Source organism: Chiloscyllium punctatum, chromosome 10 (genome assembly GCF_047496795.1).
Source record: "Chiloscyllium punctatum isolate Juve2018m chromosome 10, sChiPun1.3, whole genome shotgun sequence".
Lineage (NCBI taxonomy): Eukaryota > Metazoa > Chordata > Chondrichthyes > Orectolobiformes > Hemiscylliidae > Chiloscyllium > Chiloscyllium punctatum.
In genome coordinates, this window is record NC_092748.1 from 11051804 (window position 1) to 11072270 (window position 20467).

The following is a 20467-nucleotide window of genomic DNA, read 5'->3' on the forward strand; positions in this document are numbered from 1 at the left end:
AGTCTACTGCTGGGTTAATCTCAGCAATGGCTGGGATGGTGAGGGGGGTGGGGGGGGAGGTGGGAGCATCAAGGCCCTTACTCGGTTATGGATTGGCCTGCTTAAGGGCCTCAATTAGAAGTGGGGTGGGGAGGTCAAGCAAGGGCTTTCATAATCTGAACTTCATTCTGGTGGAGGGAGGAAGGCGGCAAGCTATACTTACGCCACCACATCACCGATCTAATTAAACAGCTTCCCAGCAGCGAGAGTAGAACATTCACATTGCCCCTGTGCCGGCTCTGTTGACGAACAAATAATTCAGTTAGTCCCACTCCTCATGTTTACCCATTTCCCTGCAATTTTGTCTTTTCTCCTTCAAGGTTGAAGGTTACTATTTTGAAGGTTACTATTGAGTCTGTGCGCGTCAGCTCATTGGGCCATGAATTCCAAACCCCAATAACGTTTCCTCATACTACCTCTGCTTTTCATGCCAATCACCTTAAATCTGTGTCTTCTGGAGATTGGCCCTTCATTCACAGGAGAGAGTTCCTCTTTATTCACTCTTTCAAAACCCGTCATGGTTCTTAATAACCCCATCAGATCCTCTCTTAGTCTTCACTGCTCTGAGGGAAACCCAACTTCACTAGTCCATCCATGCCACTGTCATCCCTTCTAATGAGAACCATTCCAGTAAATCTTTTCTCTACCCTCTCTGAAGTCTTCACCTCCTCTCCAAAATGTCTAGGATTGAATACAGTACTCCAATCCTGACTGATGAACTACTTAGCAATACGTCCTTGCTTATGTCCTCACTGCCTCTATTTATACAGCCCAGGTTTCCATATGCTTTACAAGCTGCTTAGCTAACCTAGCCTGCAAACATCAAAAAGGTTTGCCTAAACACCACCTCCCCAGGTCTCTCTGTTCTTGCAGCCATTTTGAAATTGTACCATTTTAGTAGGGATTGTCTCTCCCTATGCCTCCTGCAGAAATGTGTTACCTCACACTTCTCTGCATTGAATTTTGCCTGTCATCTGTCTACCCTTTCAATCGACCGATATCCTCTTAATGTCAATTACGAGCTTTCTCAATGCTTAGTGCGCTCTCAATTTTCGTGCCATCTGCAAGTTTCAAAATTTTACTGAGAGTTGTGAAGGTTTTATTTACAAAGCCCCAGGGTGGGCCAAAGGATTGTGATAAGCTCCTACGACAAAGCAATAAAGAAAAATCCCACCTGGTTTTAATCCCTTGTATTACACGATCCAGACATTTTGTGAAAACGTGACAACGTGAGAAGGATAAAGCAGCATATGGCCATGGAAGGGAACAATGTCCTGTCAAACATCTCTACAGTGAATGGTAAAGAACACTGTAACACATTGTGCAGAAGATGACATAGATTGGGAGCACTTCAAACTGTGGCAATGATGCAAAGATTTTGTCTGGAGAATCGTTTTGTCTCTTGCCAGGTTTCCTTTCTGTTGGGATCACGCGATTCACAGTAAGATGGGGTTTCACAGGTGCTGGCACCTCGCCAGTTTCTGATCCAATTGACACCTATCATAAAGGTTCAATGATCATAGACTCACACAGCGTGCAGGGAGGCCATTGAGCCCATAGTTCCTGCGCTGGTTCATTGCAAGAACTATTCAATTAGCCTCACCTCCACACACCTTTGACCCTTAGTCTTTTCAAATATATATGCAATATCTTTTGAAAGTTATGATTGAATCTGCTTCCACCATGCTTTTGGGCAGTGCAGTCCTACCTGTCATAACTCTCCCCTCTGGTCTTTTTGCCAATTATCTATCATCTTTGTTCTCTAGTTACTGGCCCACCTGCCAATTTCTACCAAACAGTCATAGTTTTGAATACCTCTATTTAATTTCCCCCTAACCTCCTTTTCTCTAAGCAAGAACATTACAGCTTCTCCGAGCTCTTCATCTGAGCAATGTCCTTCTCATCCCTGGTGCTATTTAAGTAAATGAGAAATTGGGTCGACTGGGCCTGAATTCACTGGAGTTTGGAGGAATGGGAGGGACCTTCATTAAAACATAAAAATTCGGGACAACTGGTTGAGGAATGATATTTCTCTGACACACAGAGGTCCAGAATAAGGGCTTACGGTGATATGACATGGGATAGGCCATTTCAGACTGAAATGAGGGGAAACGTCTTTGCTCAGAGGTTGGTGAACCTGTGGAATTCTCTACTGCAGCAGGCACTGGCGGTAAAGTCACTGAATATATTTATGAAAGAAAGAAATAGGTTTCCAGAGACGAGAGGTGTCATGAGGTCTGGGAAGAGAGTAGAAGTATGGCATTGAGACAGAGGGTGAACCAAGTTCATGTTGAATGGCAGTATAGGCTTGGTGGGTCAAATGGTCTACTCCTGCTCTGATCTTCTATGCTCCTTCATGTTTCTAAATCTCCTCTGTACTCTGTGTAAGGCCCTGCCGTCCTCCGTAAAACATGGGATCCTAAACAGAACCAAGGAACAAACGGTGATTGAAAAGATTTTGCATGACCTTCCCTGCTTGAACAGAAATGTTCAACGCCTTAGAGTGAATTGGATTTCACTGATTTCACATAAAATTAGAAACAGATTGAGGTAGGAATAACCTGCTCCTGGTTTGCCCTTAATAGCTGTTCTTGTGCGAATGGAGACAGGAGCTGATGTGGTTCTGGACTGATGTGGTCTGACTACAAAATTGGCCCGTTACTACTCCAGATTTCTCTCCTCCTTCCTGCTCTGAAATATTGATTCAGCACTTTACATTTCTCATGGTTTTCATAATCTCACTGTTGAATCCCAGCATTTCCATCACTCACTAGTGTTTGAATCCAGACAATGGTGGCGGTGAGTGGGGTGGGGGTTGGGGGGAGGATGGGGGAATGACTGCCATCCACAGTGTGAGGATTTGAGGCAGCAAGTACACCACTTTCACTGAGACCCAACTCAAACATAACTGCCAGCAAATTCAATTTCACAATCTGCTCTAAGTTGAATGCAAATGTTTTTTGGAATTTATTTAACAAACCAACAGATAACCAGTGATAGTAGCTGGCTATGTAAAATTTTGTATGCTATATTTCATTTGGTGTAGTCACAGGTCTGGTCTTATGTTGCAATGGGTGATCCCTACCTCCCAATTGGAACCTATAGGTTCGAGTCCCACCTCAGGACCTGTTGACTATGTGTGTTTGTAATGTGGTCAAACAGCTTGATTATTGGTTTATCTATAAATTGTTCCAACACACTGGAAGGCAGGTAGTAAGTGTGGGAGAGTTCTGGCAAGCTTTGTCACATAAGTCATTATAAATTTTAAAGTCACAACATCCACCAATTGGTCACAGCCTTTATTAAGTGTTCATTTTTTTTTCAAGCTGAAACCAATATTTTTACCGAAACTCAGGTTGCAACTTTTCTTCGGTAAGTTTCATGATGCCAACAGAGGCAGAACTTAAAAAAAATCTTTACAATCTTTGTCTTCACTTGTCACAATCTTTGGAACCTTCAAAACAAAAACTGAAATATCTTGCGTGTGTTAAAAAGGCACGTTTGAATTGACATTTTCCGAAGCAGTACAATGTTGAACGAGCGATAAAGGGAGGAGGTGAGAAAGAGAATACGCAGAGAATAGCAATGACCTGGAACTCACTGCATACAAGGGTGGCACGAGAGGCAGCAATAATGATTGCAGAAATAAATTAACCAGGCTCTCGAATAAGGTGGACAAGGAGGATCAGGCTGCCGGGATTGCTCTGCAGTGAGCCTGCATGAATTCAGTACATCAAATGGCCAAATTTTATGCCTGGATGTTATGAGACGTTGTGGCTCCTGCCCTCCTGGACGGCATCCGGTATGGTGACTTGGTGGTTAGTACAACTACCTCACAGTGCCAGGGAACCAGGTTCGATTCCACCCTTGGATGACTGTCTGTTTGGAGTCTGCACATTCTTCCCGTGTCTATGTGGGTTTCCTCCCACAGTACATGGATGTACAGGTTAGGTGGATTGGCTATGGGAAATGCAGGGTTGTAGGGTGGGGCGGAGGTGTAGGGTGGGTCTGGGTGGGATGCTGTTCAGAAGGTTGGCATGGACCCAATGTGCTGATTGGCCTGCTTCCACACTGTAGGGACTCTCTGATTCATATGATATGTTCATGTGATTCCAATGCTTATCTGAGCCAACTTAATGCTGGGAACTGTGTTAGTTGCTTTAAGGTGAGATTTCTAATCCCTTTCTTATGAGGACATTCCACCTTAGAGTGTCTTGGGCCAATCTGATCTCCTTCCAAATGGCCTGGGAAGGGAATGCCTCCTAGAGGAGTCACATAGGACATTCGCCCACTCTTGCCCCACTGCAGATAAACTGCCTGGCTTTCTGGCTGCCGTAGATTGACCCTGCCACAGGTAGCATACCAGGAAAAAAGCTAGTAATTGGTCTCCTGAAGAGGGCACCACCCCTTCCCTGCCCAAAAAAGCTTCAGAGGTGGGTGAGGAGATGGTCTCTACACCCTCAACTCCACCTTAAATCCACTAAAATCCAATGGTATGGCTGTAAGCTCATGGGCAATCAGTGAAATGCCAAAAAAAACTGTTAAGGTGACTGTAAATTTACATTGAAGGGTGATGATGTCTGCACCAACAATCCAGAGGCCCAGACTAATGCTGTAGGGATATGGGTTTGAATCCCATGATACCAGCGGTTGAACTGAGTTCATAAATCCAGGGTTGATAGCTATTCTCAATAATGGTAACCATGGCAACCACCATCAAACCCCGTCTGATTCACTAATGCCACTTCAGGAGAGGAGATTTGCCATCCTTACCCAGTAAGGCCTACACTTAACTCCAGGCCTACCGCAGTATGGATGACCGCCCTCTGAAATGGTTGCACGAGCCGCAAGAGGAATGAGCGCTGATGGCGAAGGAAATAGTTTTTGTTTTGTAATCGTCATTTTTGATCTGCCACCCAATTTGATTTTTCCCACTCTAAGCATTTACATTCCCGGTGATAAATGGTCAGGTTTTAAAACAGGTGTTTGCCATCAGATATTGATTTTGTGGAAGCCATTAGCTCCCACATGACTGTCTGACTGGAAGTTTATCTGACTATGGCCCACCAACTCAGTAGAGATGTTGGCAAGGTTTTCTGCTGAGAGGCGTACAAGGGATATAATGAACAAACATTAGGTAGGCTGGGGTGAGATTCGGTGAGGGGGAAGATCAGTGACATTGGATGACTAACAGCAGCAGCACTGGAGAGGTGAGAAGGATTCACCAGAATGGTAGAAGAACTGAGAGAGTAGAACTTTCTGGAAAGATTGAACAGGCTGGGGCTCTTTTCTTGACCTGACTGAGCTCTTTGAAATTCTGAAAGGATTCAATAGCATAGACCTGGAGACAATGCTTTCACATTGTAGAGAAGTCGAAACCAAGGGGTAATAAACTTAATATCCAAAATAACTAATAGATGCGATATGGAATTCAGGAGCAACCTCTTTATTCAGCAAGTAGTGGGAATATGAAAATACTACCACATAATGTGGTTGAGATAAATAGCATAAATGCATTTACAAATGAAACTGATAAACACGAGAGAGAAAGCTATATTGACAGGGTGAGATGAAGTAAAATAGGAGGAGAATCATATGGAGCAGAGACTAATTACAATGAATGGCGTATTCAATGTTGTGAATTCAAAGAAATTCTATATGTTATTAATTTTAGATAATTAAGTTTCTACCTAGATCCCTGAGGTGTGAGCAATTACACACAAATTGAACACGTCATAGATCTTGTTAAACATTTTAATTTGAAGGAATGGAAAATTAGTAAAAGATTGACTGATAATTACAGTTATTATTAACTTTGACATAGCAGAATTAAAATAATTGGTAATTTTAAGTGTTCTGCTAATCCAGTATACTTGAAATAATATTCATAGTTGGATTTTGTAGGTGGGTTCCTTCCCATAACCTTACTTTTTGACAAATTACTGCACATTGATTTTGGGACATGTCAAGCTGATTTGCAACATTTTCGCTTATTATGCTGGAATGAAATCAATATTTAATTGAAGGCAGATTATTGCAGATGCTGCAAACCTGAAATAAGAACATTAAATGCTACTCTTAAATCGTCAGTGAAGTGATGGGCGGGATCATCAATAGTGCTATCAAGCAGCACCTGCTCAATGACGCCCCATTTGTCTTCCGTTAGGACCAATCATCTCCTGAGCTCATTGCAGCCTTGGTTCAAACAGAGACTAAAGAGCTGAATTCCAGAGATGAGGTGAGAGTGACGGCCCTGATATCATGGCTGCATTTGATCAAGTCTGGTATCGAGGAGCCCCAGCAAAACTGGAATCAATGGGAATCGGGGGGGAAAACTCTCTGCTGGTCAGAGTCACATGGAGTCAAAGATGGTTGTGGTTGTTGGAGATCAGTCATATCAGCTCCAGGACAACTCTACTGGAGTTCCCCAGGACGTGTCCCAGGCCTTACCATCTTCAACTGCTTCATCAGTGATCTTCCCTCCAACATAAGCTGAGAAATGAAGATGTTCGCTGGTGATTGCACAATGTTCAGCATTGTTCACATCTCCTCAGATACTGAAGCAGTCCATGTCCAACTGCAACAAGATCTGGACGATATCTAGGCTTGGTCTGACAAGTGGCAAACAACACTTGTGCTGCAAAAGTGTCAGAAAATGGCCATCAGCAACGAGAGAGAATCTATCACTATTTGACATTCAATGGTAACACAATCACTGAATATTCCACTTGGGGGTCACCATTGACCAGAAACTGAACTGGGCTATACATATAGATGCTGTGTCTATGAGAGCAGGTCAGATGCTAGGAATACAGCAGTGAATAACTCAATTCCTGACTCCCCAGATCCAGTTCACCATCTCCAAGACACACGTCAGGAGTGTGATGGAATACTCCCCATTTGCCTGGATAGGTGCAGCCCTAACAACACTCAAGCAGCTTGGCACCATCCAGGAAACACAACTGACTTGACTGGCACCACGTTCACAAGCATCCACTTCCTCCATCACCAGCGGTGTGCACTATCTACAAGATGCACTATACAAATTCACCAAAGCTGCTTAGACAGTACCTCCAAACCCACAATTACTTTCCCCTAGAAGGACAAGGGCAGTAGGTATATGGAAACACCACCACCTTAAAATTCCCCTCCAAGCTACTCACCATCCTGACTTGGAAATATATATTGCCGTTCCTTCACTGCTGTTGGATCAAAATCCTGGAATTCTCTCCCTATTGGCATTGACTGCAACAGGTCAAGAAGAAAACTCATCACCACCTTCTCCATGGCAACTGGGGATGGGCAATAAATGCTGACCAGCCAGTAATGTCCATATTCCATGAATGAATAAAAACAAAACTCTCAACAGGTCTGGCACAATCTATGAGGAGAGTTTACGGGGTTAACGTTTTTGAGTCAAATTAAGAATTCACTTATGTTGCTGATGATTAAATGTTATGAAATTCTTGCTTTCACAATAAACATGTTTTGTTTTCTTCATGTCATAACTAGTTACGTTGCAACGTGTTGATGGTATTTCTGGTTGACACTGTTTATGGCTCTTCATTCTTCACAGAATATGATTTGATTTGTAAGACTGGGCCAATCGCTTTTATTGAAGAATTCTGTAAATTGAAAATGCGCTCAAAATCTTTTTAATGACTTGGGCACAATTTGTATCTGATTTTGGAAAAGGACTCAGCAGGAGTAACCAGTTGGAAACTCTGCTGTCTGCAGTCTCACCCAACCACGGCTCTCCTTCCAGACCACAATCCTCCCTCTGACCACAATCTCTCTCTCTCTACTCCCAAGTTACGGCCATGCACTGCATGCTAGCCGACCCAACCAGTAGGGATCCTGTCAATGAGCCTGTCAGTCACCTTGTTAATTAGTCTGTCAATTAGCCTGTCAGTCAGCCATTTGATCAGCCTTTCAGACAACTGGTCAGTCAGCCTCGCAATCAGACTGTCATTTGTCTGTCAATCAGACTCTCAGTCAGCCAATCAATCTGTCAGCTAGCCTATCAATTAACCTATTATACCACCTATCAAATCAGCCTGTCTGGTGGGCATGAGACCCAGTGAGAAATGTAACAGGCAGCCTGATAATTTTCACAGGACATCAGGAAATTCATACTTACAGGTTCTCAGCCTAGAACCCTTTCCCATTAACCTCCTACCTCCATCAATACCAGGAATGGTGACCCAGTGTGTTGATAGCCTTACCTGGATTTAGGTTCTTAATAACAGAAGAATCGTGACGAAAGCGAAGAACTAATGACCTCTGTGATTATTAAAAATCTTATCAGTTCTTTTCCCCTTTCTCTTCTGACTTAGTAATGTAAGGCATTGAACCTAAGTTTATTTGGTCTTTAAAGTCCCACTTCAGGTAATTTGGTGCAGAAGAAGCTAACATGGTATCACTGTAAAATAGACGGTCTCAGACTGTGGCTTAATATCAAATGTGTAAGTCCTGTAGATGGTTTCACTGATGTGGATGGCATGATGAAAATGTCACAGAGGGATGGCGGTATAGAAACCTTGCTCTAAGCCTTGATAACTATATATTTAGAAAGTGATGTCAAATAGAAGAGAATATTTACTAACAGTCTTCCCTCACACAATCTCTATTTGTCCTAACCAAGCATACAACCCATTCTAAAACCCACAACAATGGTTAAAGATAAACCACACAGAGAGAAAATAAATGAACCTGGAACTAAATCAGGATTGAGAGTAATGGCAAAGAGAAAGGAAAGTTAGATGACTTTAGCTGGGATTGTGATTCTAATCACACAATTTGTGCTGCCGTTGGTGGGATAATGGTTGCAACAGAGGTGAAGGATCATGGAGGTTTTGGAGAGTTGTAGGGCTGGCGGACGTTACAGAGATGGAGAATACAGTGAAGCCATGGATTTGAAAACAAAGGTAAGAATTCAAAATTTGAGGTGTGTTCAGACTGAGTCAATGAACCTGGCCATATGCCTTGGAATTTAATTCCTTAATCTTTCAGTATCTCCACTTCTGCTGTTTTAGATCCTCCTTATGGAGAGACTGGAAAAGCTGGGATTGTTCTCCTCAGAACAGAGAAGATTAACAAACAACTTAACAGGCACAGTTCAAGACTATGAGGGCTTTTGATACAGTAACCAGTTAGGGAGAATCTATTTCTGCAAGCAGGCAAGTGGATAACCAAAGATGGTTGGCAAAGGTGATTGACAAAAACATTGTGGGGGGCATGCAGATAAAATAATTCTTATGGGCGGCACAGTGGCTCAGTGGTTAGCACTGCTGCCTTATAGTGTCAGGGACCCGGGTTTGATTCCCACCTCGGGCGACTGTCTGTGTGGAGTTTGCACATTCTCCCCGTGTCTGCGTGGTTTCCTCTGAGTGCTCGAGTTTCCTCCCACAGTCCAACAATGTGCAGGTCGAGTGGACCGGCCATGCTAAATTGCCCATAGTGTTGGGTGCATTAGTCAGGGTAAGTGTAGAGTAGGGGAAGAGGTCTGGGTGGGTTACTCTTCAGAGGGTTGGTGTGGCCCTGTTGGGCCTGTTTCCATACTGTAGGTAATCTAATCTGCTGTGAGCTTTGAGAACCTGGAACTCAGTGTTTGAAAAGGTGTTTCGAAGAGACTTAATAATTACTTTCAATGGGGGAATTGAGCTGGGGAGTGGGGATGAACTTGATAGCTCTTGCAATGAATAAGCACAAGCTCAATGGGCTGAATGGTCGCCACCTGCGCTGGTGGTCCAGTGAAATAATTCACTTTGATCTTCCCACTTACTTTAATGTGTTGTCTTAACCCCTTGGACCAAGATTGTGATGGAGAATTGCTTCTTGTTAAAAATGTCTCGGGAAGCATGAATTGTTTGCATTTCTGAAGCTCTTTAGCAGATCACACACACACACACACACACACACCAGCATAAAGGAAACTCTCCGATGTTGGTCAGCAAAGCAGCCCCAGCTGATAGATGTGAGTTGCCTAGATGTGGGTATGTCTGAGTAGAGGAGCTGAGCACTTTAAGTTTACTCTGTACTCCTTATGGGTTTCAGATCAAAGGGAATATTAATATAATTGGAACTATGGGACTGTAAAATAGCTGCTTTCTTCCTAAAGACTGCTAGATAAATAGAGAGGCTCATTTAATGAGGCTCCTTGATCACACCCAATGCAGAGGTTTCAGGCTCAGGGTTTAATTATAGGTCTTTGTGTTCCTGTTGAATTCGGCACTTTGAAAGAGCACACTTCAAACATTACAATCAGTTTACCTTCTGTGGTACTGTTCAGACCTGCGCTTTTAATTGTAGTTTGTCCTTTTCTGCATCTCAGGATATTGCTTCTGCTCTCTGACTTTGATTGTAATTGGGGTCTCTCATTCCACTGGTCCCCTTGTGTGAACCGAGGCCCTGAAAAGTAATGGCTCAAAAGCCAAGCATAAAGACAACGTTTGGAGGCGGTAACTTCCATTGTCAGTTCTCCTAATGTTGTAGGTTGGGTTTCAAGACTGACCTCTTCATGTTCAATGCAATATGAGCACCTGGCAACAGTACACACATTACAGTGGAAACCTTCAGGAAAAGGGGTGGATCGTGAATCACAGTTTCATTTTATTAATATAAGCTTTTTAATTAGTCATAATGAGTCTCTTTGATATGTACAGTGATTACAAAATTATTTACATTGCATTACATCTCCTCCGCCCATGTTGTGTGGATTATCTCTCCCGCAGAGCCAAGTTTCCTTTTGCCTCTCCCCCCAGTGTTAAACACTGTTGCCCAGATTTTGTATAAGAAGTAACAGCAAGTTTTATGTGCACACTTTTTAAAATTTCACTTTGGGGAACAACTGGAGGCAAGGAAGATCGACCCCCCCCCCCCCCCCCCCCCGAGCTCCAAGTTGTTAGAGAGTTCATGCTGCTTTACCTTTAGCTTTGCAGGAACTCCCCCATGGCTTTCGGAAAATTAGTGCAATTGCAGGTTAATTGGCAATTAAACTCACCACAGAACATTAGGGCGAGTACTTAGCAAACGGAGTTTTGATAGGCATTTGGTACACTCACCTTTACTGGTCGGTTCATTGAGTATAGGAGTTGGAAGGTCATGTTGTGGCTGCACAGGACTTGGGTGAGGCCACTTTAGGAATACTATGTTCAATTTGCATCTCCCTGCTTTAGAAAAGTTGTTGTGAAATGTGAAAGGGTGCAGAAAAAAATTACTATTGCGGGGATTGGAGGATTTGAGCTATAGGGAGAGGCTGAACAGGCTAGGGCTGTTTTCCCTGGAGAGTTGGAGCATGTGGGGTGACCTTATAGAGGTTCATAAAATCAGGAGGGGCATGGATAGAGTAAGTAGCCAAGGTCTTTTTTCCAGGGTAAGGGAGTCCAGAACTAGAGAGCATAGGTTTTCAGTGAGACATGACCTAAGGGGCAACTTTTTCCTGCAGAGGGTGGTGCGTGTATGGAAGAGCTGCCAGAGGAAGTGATGGAGGCTGGTACAATGACAACATTTAAAAGGCATCTGATTAGGTACATAAATAGGAAGGGTTTAGAGGGCTATGGGCAAATGCTGGCAAATGGGGCAAGCTGGACTGAACAGTCTGTTACTGCAATGTATACCTCTATGTTTCTTTTCAAGAAAAGATTCATGATCCCGCAACGTCATTTAATCACTCCAGTCCAGAGGTGGAACAATTCAAAGCCATGGAGCCTCATTTCCACCAGTAGTCAATAGTGAACAACTCATTGAGTGCAAAATTTGGTTTGAAATGGAAGCTTGAGATTTCCTTCTGGAATGAAGGTGCATAAAGCATGGGCTCTAATGTAGGTGTCAGCTCCTTCCAATGCCACCTGGCATAATGAACCATCTCATGCAGCTAAATTGATGGCACCATGGTGTTAAACTGTCCTACCAGCTAAAGCAATGCCCACTTTCCAAGTTTTGATTGTGCAGCTCCATTTGACGGATTTGCAAGGGTCAGGTGTTCAACCGCAAGGAGGCCTTGCACCCGTACTGTTTAAAGTGGCAGGCTCTCAGAAAGTCTAAAAGATGTCTGCTTCGGACAAGTGTCCGGGAGGTACCCTGGAGTGTTTCTGCAGAGGGGGGAGTTTGGCGATAAGCATCGCCACATCCTTGCAGAGACAGGACCTGTCTGTACAAAGGATGCAACAAGTAAGGAGACAGCAGAGCAATGTCTCTAGGTCTAGAGGATGATGGAACAGAGGCTGCAGAGAGGGGAAAGTTCGATCTGATGATCTCTGTCAAGTTGGAATAGGACTCCTCCATGATCCTTGAGAGTGACTGCACAGAGTGCCGCGGTAGCTCAGTGGTTAACAGTGCTGCCTCACAGCACCAGGGACCTGGGTTCAACTCCAGCCTTGGTTGTCTGTCTGTGTGAAGTTTGCACATTCTCCCCTTTTCTGATGGGTTTCCTCTGGGTGCTCTGGTTTCCTCCCACGGTCCAAAGATGTGCAGCTTAGTTGGAGTGTGGGGTTACAGAAATAAGTTGGGGAGCTTGGTTTGGATGGAATGCTCTTCAGCGGATCAGTGCAGATGGGCCAAACAGCCTCATTCCATACTGTAGGGATTCTATGGCTGAAAGTTGTCTGGCTGACCAGCTAATCCTCTCAATGTTTCAGGTACTTTGCCTTCAGCATTATCCCATTGAGACCCAGTGCTTCTTTGTGTGGTCGCTAGGTATACGGGTGCATTCCAGGATATCTGGCTGTTCTGGGAATGGCCCATGGTACAACGGGGCCAGAGTTGGATGAGAGGGAAGCCCTGGTCCTGGATGTAGCTCATGAGGCAAGCTTAGTAAGACACAACAACAAATCTCTTCAGGCCTTGCAGTGAAAAAACCCTGCCACAAAAAGTGAACACATTTAGCCAAAAAGGATTAAGACAAACCAAAGATGTGCAGGTTAGGTGGATTGGCCCTGCCAAATTGCCCATAGTGTCCAGGGATGTGCAGGCTGTGTGAATTAGATATGGGCAATGCAGGGTTACAGTAGGGGCTCAGAAAGCATTCCCTCAATTTCCATGGAGGTGCCAGGCTTCTCTTCTTAAAATCGGCCCATCTCTCTTAAAAGGCAACAATGGGAGGCTAAAAACAATTGCTGCAAGACTAACCAAAGATGTTGGGACTCCAGGACAGAGTGAGGGCTCCCACTGTCACAAATGCAGTGCTGAAGGCCTTAATGGTGGACAGAAGGCAGATGCTATGGTGTTGCAGGGACTAGGAGCACTCAGAAGGGATTGTCAGCTGCTGGCCAGGGAGCTCAAATCTCCAATTCTGGACTCAAGGAGCAGGGCAGCAAGGCCAGAAGAATTTGAATAACATCCCACGTGTTGTCACATTCGATGAATTCATCTTGTCTTCCTGCCCATTGCACCACCAACATCTCCTAATGTACCACTTTCCCAGCACAGATTCCAGACCATCCTCCTCTTTGCATCTTCCCCAAGGATTAACACACAGACACTCCACTCCAGGACTGTACTTGCTTTTCACTCCTCTCAATGACTGTGATGCACAGCTCCCAGACATGACTGACCAGAGTCAACAGTGTGGTGCTGGAAAAGCACAGCAGGTCAGGCAACATCCGAGGAGCAGGGGAGTCGACGTTTTGGGCATGAGCCCGAGCAGATCCCTGACAAGTGTCTTTCCAATTCCCTGACTGACAATATGCAATTCCTCAAACTGGAATGGGACTGACCATTGACTCGACTGTATTTGGACATAAGAGCAAAAGTGAGGACTGCAGATGCTGGAGACCAGAGTTTAGATCAGAGTGGTGCTGGAAAAGCACAGCAGGTCAGGCAGCATCCGAGGAGCAGGACAATCGACGTTTCGGGCAAAAGCCCTTCATCAGGATTTGGACATAACCCTTGACTCTGGGGAACCCGAGTAGATGATTGGCCATTGTCAAACCCAGAGACTGTGCAGACTGTGCCTGTGAGTGATGGTACCAGGACCCCCTCACTGACAGTGCCCCTTCCCCCATCCCCTTACGTGGGCTGAAGATTAGTTGACCCTGCCAGCTTCTGACATGACATTTGGTTGAATGAACATGCAGTGTACTTGCACATACTGTAGGTGTTACATTGATGGCTTTGGGTGTTGTAAAGCAAGATAGATCCCCCCCAGCCCAGAGGTATCCATATTGATGAACATAACAAAGCACTGTCCGTGTGTCTGTGCAAAACGGACTGCTAGCCTTTTGACTCTAGCCAACATACCAATGCCACAAGCACACAGTAGACACTGAATAAACAAGTAAGACAGCAAGTGAGCAATCCTGTGATGCATCCAGGTCCTGCCAGTGAACTGGGAACCTGTCATAGAATCAAGGAATCTCGCCAAAGCAGACAGTAACTATTGGTCCATTGGGCCTGCTCTGCTCTGGCAAAGAGCATCCCACTGGGACCCAAACCTGTACCTCCCAGTCCCACGTGAGATTTTAACTCTGGCTAATCCACCCAGCCCGCACATCCCTGGACACAATGGGGCAATTTTCTACCATGGCCAATCCATCTAACCTGCACATCTTTGGACTGTGGGGAGAAACCACAGCACCTAGAGGAAACCCACGCAGACACAGGGAGAATGTGCGAACCCCACACAGACAGTCACCCGAGGGTGGATTCGAACCCAGGTCCCTGGCACTGTGAGGCAACAGTGCTAACCACTGATCCACCATGCCGCCCCGTGTCCCTGTGCACAAAGTGTCCTAACTGCAGCCTTTTTATACTGCTGTGCCCTTCCATACAGCTCTCTGCTTCCTAGAGTCCAGCAAATGAATAGTGAGGTGCCATGACAATAGTGAGGAGATGGTGGATGTCAACTGCCAATGTCCATGGATGAAGGGTGCCCTGCAGCTGGTGCCTGTGGGTCATGGCTTGACATGCTATTTGGCATTGACCAACATGGAGGCTTCTCATAATGGTGAGCTGAAATAACGGGCTCTGAGTTCCATGTGGAGAATTCCCAATGTCAAGTTTGTTCAGTGCGTTGGGCAGGAGAGGAAGCTGAATTTTAATGGAGTGAGTTGTGCTGTCAATAAGATGTTTAACAAATAATAATGCTCCCCATTCCTTAAATGGCAACTCACCGCTGCTAGTGAGAAACCCACCTTGCCAAAAAAAGATGAGATAGGCCTCACTGGATTTCTTGGCACGATTCTGTCACAAATCTCACCACGGATCATGTCATTCATGCCCTTATAAAATTCCATCCTTCATTCCTTATGACTACAGGTTATTCTGATTAGATTTGCTAGAATCGGCTAAGTGTTGTAAGGCTGCTGGATGGAGATGTTTTTACCTGAAGATTTTTTTTTTCACAGCCTGACATCATTGATAAGTGACTGCTTGGCTCTCTGTCTGTGCCCTTGAGCTACAGTATTTGACAATCAGAACTTGTGACTCTCTGGGCTCACCGTCAGAACCGCACCCATTTGAGGTAAGGTGCTACCTGTGCCTGGATTCGCTCAGAGTTTGATGTCTGTCAGGTGTCAGGTGTTTACTGAAGATTTGAGAATGGGCTACGTCTGATTCATGCTGAAATTGTGCTGGCTCATCAAGTATCTGGGGCTGGATTTCAGCTGCTGTAAGTCCTGTTTGATGTTGACTTCCATCTGAGTGTTTTTGGCCTCAGCCCCACGACCAGCACCGCCCCCCCCCCTTCCCTCTGAGTAATCCCATCACCCTCTGCTATCCCACAATTCTCTCACATGTTGTTTTGAACATTTTATCTGAGGTTTATCCTTCCTCCACTGAATGCTGTGCAGGGTTTCTATTGTACTGAGCACACGGGGACCCCCAACCTAGCCCCCCTCAATTGACCAATCAGGCACTCCCTTTAGACTGAGAGCTGACTTGAGATTTCACTTTAACTCTTTGCACTCCTGAAGGAGGAAGGATGCCAAGGGATGTGCCCCCATTGCCAGTGTCAAATTTGTTGATGACACCAGAAAGAAAGCCTTAAATCAACATAGTGCCCTTTGTGGACTCAGAAAGCCATAAAATACTATAAAATTTAGTATTTTACAGCATACTAAATTAGTTTTGAAGTTTATTCACTGTTGCGTTGTAGGAGGTGCTACTTACAACTTGTACACAGCAACCGCCTACAAATATTATGACTTGGTAATGACTCATTTGATGAAATTAAAGCAAGATACTGCAGATGCTTGAGATCTGAAATAAAAGCAGAACGTGCTGGAGGAACTCGACAGACCTGTCAGTTCTCATGGAGAGAGAAACAAAGTTAACATTTCCAGGGTGTAGGTTTGCTCGCTGAGCTGTAGATTTGATATCCAGATGTTTCATTACCTGGTTCGGTAACATCATCAGTGGCGACCTCCAAGTGAAGTGAAGCTGTTGTCTCCTGCTTTGTATTTATATCTTTCATAGAAAGCAGGAGATAACAGCTTCACTTCACTTGGAGGTTGCCACTGATGATGTTACCTAGCCAGGTAATGAAACGTCTGGATATCAAACCTACAGCTCAGCGAGCAAGCCTACACCCTAAACCTCAACCTGAGCTACAAACCTTCACAAACCTTGCGTTAACATTTCCAGTCTGACCTGACTCTTCTTTGAATCTTCATTATCAGGTTTGAAAATTGCACTCTCAGCAGCCAGATCTGCTGATTTCTTTCCAACACTTTCTCTCTCTTTTCTTACAGATCTCCACAGCCCCAGAATTTCACTTTGACTGGAGTGTTTATTTCCCCGCCATTTGCCTTGCAGGTTAGGGGTTGCAACTTTGAGGAGGTTCTGCTCTTTGACCTGACTTCACTTTGAACCTTCCAGCTTGTTCACCCTCATTGCTTTCTATTTCTTTCTGAACATTGGGTAAGGTGTTTACTAAAAGTCGCTTTTCTGGTCCCAAGTCCTTCCTTAGTGACTGCCTCTGGCTCCAACTTATCCCAAGCACTTACTCCTTCGTATTGCAAATCCCCCCGGGTTTACAGGTATCATTGTGACAAAACAATGCTCCTTAGTTAGCTGTACCTGCTCTATTCTGAGTTCCTATGGATTGCCATTTGTACACTCTCAGTTTCCCTCTCCATTAGCACCATCTCCCATTTTCTTAAAGCTGTCCTGGACCCCAGTTCCATTTCATTCTTTGTTTAACTCAATGCCTTAACAAGAAACATTTTCCCTTCCATTCAGTGATATTGCTTGAGTGACTAATTTTGGCCAGGTTATTTGGCAGAACTCCCCTGTCCTTCTTCAGTAGCACCTGAGAAGGCAGGTTAATTCAGGACTGCAGCTCTCGGTTTCCTGTTACAAATTAACACTTAGATTAGATTACTTACAGCGTGGAAACAGGCCCTTCAGTCCAACAAGTCCACACCGACCCACCGAAGCGCAACCCACCCAGACACATTCCCCTACGTTTATCCCTTCACCGAACACTATGGGCAATTTAGCATGGTCAATTCACCTGACCTGCACATTTTTGGACTGTGGGAGGAAACCGGAGCACCCGGAGGAAACTCATGCAAACTCCACACAGTCAGTCGCCTGAGGCGGGAATTGAACCCGGGTCTCTGGCGCTGTGAGGCAGCAGTGCTAACCACTGTGCCACCAGGCCGCCCACTCTCAGCATGTGGACATGATAGGGAAGGTTTACATCGAGTGTCCACTTCTGTCCAAGGGGAGGTGTTCCATGGTTTTGTTCTTGTACCAATGCATTTCTGATTCAACTGCAGAATTTCCTAGGCCATGTGAAAGAGCAGCCAGGCTGGTGAGGCCTGAAGCCACACAAAGGCCAGACCACATAAGGATGACAGATTTCCTCCCCTCAATGACATTGGTGAACACGGTGAGTTTTTACAACTAACCAGCAGCCCCCGAGTTGCCCTTACTACCATAGAATCCCTACAGTGTGAGGGCAGGCCATTTGGCCCAACAAGTCCACACCAAGTTGCCGAAGATCATCCCACTCAGACTCAACCCCCTACCCTTATCTCTGTTACCCTGCATTTCCCATGGTTAATCCATCTGACCTACACATTTCTGGACACTGTGGGATTTGAGCCCAGGACTCTAGCACTGTGAGGCAGCATTGCTAACTACTGAGCCACTGTACCACCCTAACACTAACTTCTGAATCCAATGGTATATAGGATTTTGATTAGGTTACATTTGTAGACTGTTTAATAAAAGGTTAGAGAAGCACAGCAGCAAGTGTAAGCAAGATTTACAAAGACGATACCAGAACAGATAGGTTATAACTATTGGGAAAGATTGAACACACTGAAAAGGAGATGACTAAAGGGTAATCTAATACAGCAGCCCTTTGATTACAAAGGGGTTTGATCAGATGGATATGTGTTGGGAGGTCAAAATATAAGAGATTCACTAATAAATCCAATAAAGAATTCAGGAGAAACTTTTTTATCCAGACAGTGGTATGAATATTGAGCTCACAACTACATGAAGCAGTTGGGGAAAATAGCATAGATCAATTAAGAGGAAGCCAAATAAGTATATAATGTAAAAGCAAGGCTTTTGTGGTACAGTGGCAGTGCCCTTACCTCTGAGCCAGGAGGCTCAGTTCTAATCCCAGGTGCTTCAGAGGTTATAGAGCCATAGAGATGTACAGCATGAAAACAAACCCTTTGGTCCAACTTGTCCATGTGTCATAACATATCTGAACAGGGGCTATTTTTCCTGGAGCATCTGTGGCTGAGGAATGACTTTATAGAGGTTTATAAAATGATGAGAGGCTTGGAGTGGATGACCCAGTGCAGAGTGGGGGTAGTGACTCAGTGTGGAGTGGGGGTAGTGACCCAGTGTGGAGAGGGGTAGTGACCCAGTGTGGAGTAGGGGTAGTGGCCCAGTGCGGAGCGGAGGTAGTGACCCAGTGCGGAGGTGGGTTAGTGACCCAGTGTGGAGCGGGATTAGTGACCCAGTGCGGAGTGGGTTAGTGACCCAGTGTGGAGCGGGATTAGTGACCCAGTGCGGAGTGGGTTAGTGACCCAGTGTGGAGCGGGATTAGTGACCCAGTGCGGAGTGGGTTAGTGACCCAGTGTGGAGCGGGATTTGGGACCCTGTGCGGAGCGGAGGTAGTGACCCAGTGTGGAACGGGGTAGTGACCCAGTGTGGAGTGGGGTAGTGACCCAGTGTGGAGTGGGGTAGTGACCCAGTGTGGAGTGGGGTAGTGACCCTGTGTGGAACGGGGTAGTGACCCAGTGTGGAGTGGGGTAGTGACCCAGTGTGGAGTGGGGTAGTGACCCAGTGTGGAGTGGGGTAGTGACCCTGTGCGGAGGTGGGTTAGTGACCCAGTGTGGAGCGGGATTTGGGACCCTGTGCGGAGCGGAGTAGTGACCCAGTGTGGAGCGGGGTAGTGCCCATTGTGGAGCGGGATTAGTGACCCAATGCACAGTGGGATTAGTGACCCAGTGTGGAGTGGAGGGTAGTGACCCAATGCGGAGCGGGATTAGTGACCCAGTGTGGAGCGGGGGCGGGGGTGGGGGGGTGGGGGGAAATAGTGACCCAGTGTGACGCAGGATTAGTGACCCAGTGCAGAGTGGGATTAGTGACCCAGTGCGGAGTGGGATTAGTGACCCAGTGCAGAGCGTGGGTTAGTGACCCAGTGTGGAGCGGGTATAGTGACCCAGTGTAGTGTGGGGGTAGTTGCCCAGTGCAGAGCGGGGTTAGTGGACCAGTGCGGTGCAGGATAGTGACCCAGTGTGGAGCGGGGTAGTGACCCAGTGTGGAGCAGGGTAGTGACCCAGTGTGGAGCAGGGTAGTGATCCAGTGCGGAGCGGAGTAGTGACCCAGTGTGGTGTGGGGTAGTGACCCAGTGCAGAATGGGCTAGTGACCCAGTGTGGAGCGGGGTAGTGATCCAGTGTGGGTCAGGATTAGTGACCCAGTGCGGAGCGGGATTAGTGACCTAGTGCAGAGCGGGGTAGTGGCCCAGTGCGGAGTGGGGGTCGTGACCCAGTGCAGAGCGGGATTAGTGAGCCAGTGCGGAGCAGGATTAGTGACCCAGTACGGGGCGGGGTAGTGACCCAGTGCGGAGCGAGATTAGTGACCCAGTGCGGAGTGGGGTAGTGACCCAGTGTGGAGTGGGGTAGTGACCCAGTGCGGAGCGGGATTAGTGGCCCAGTGCGGAGTGGGGTAGTGACCCAGTGTGGAGTGGGGTAGTGGCCCAGTGCAGAGCGGGGGTAGTGGACCAGTGCCGTGCAGGATAGTGACCCAGTGTGGAGCGGGAGTAATGACCCAGTACAGAGTGGGGTAGTGACCCAGTGCGGAGTGGGGTAGTGACCCAGTGTGGAGTGGGGTAGTGACCCAGTGCGGAGCGGGATTAGTGGCCCAGTGCGGAGTGGGGTAGTGACCCAGTGTGGAGTGGGGTAGTGGCCCAGTGCAGAGCGGGGGTAGTGGACCAGTGCCGTGCAGGATAGTGACCCA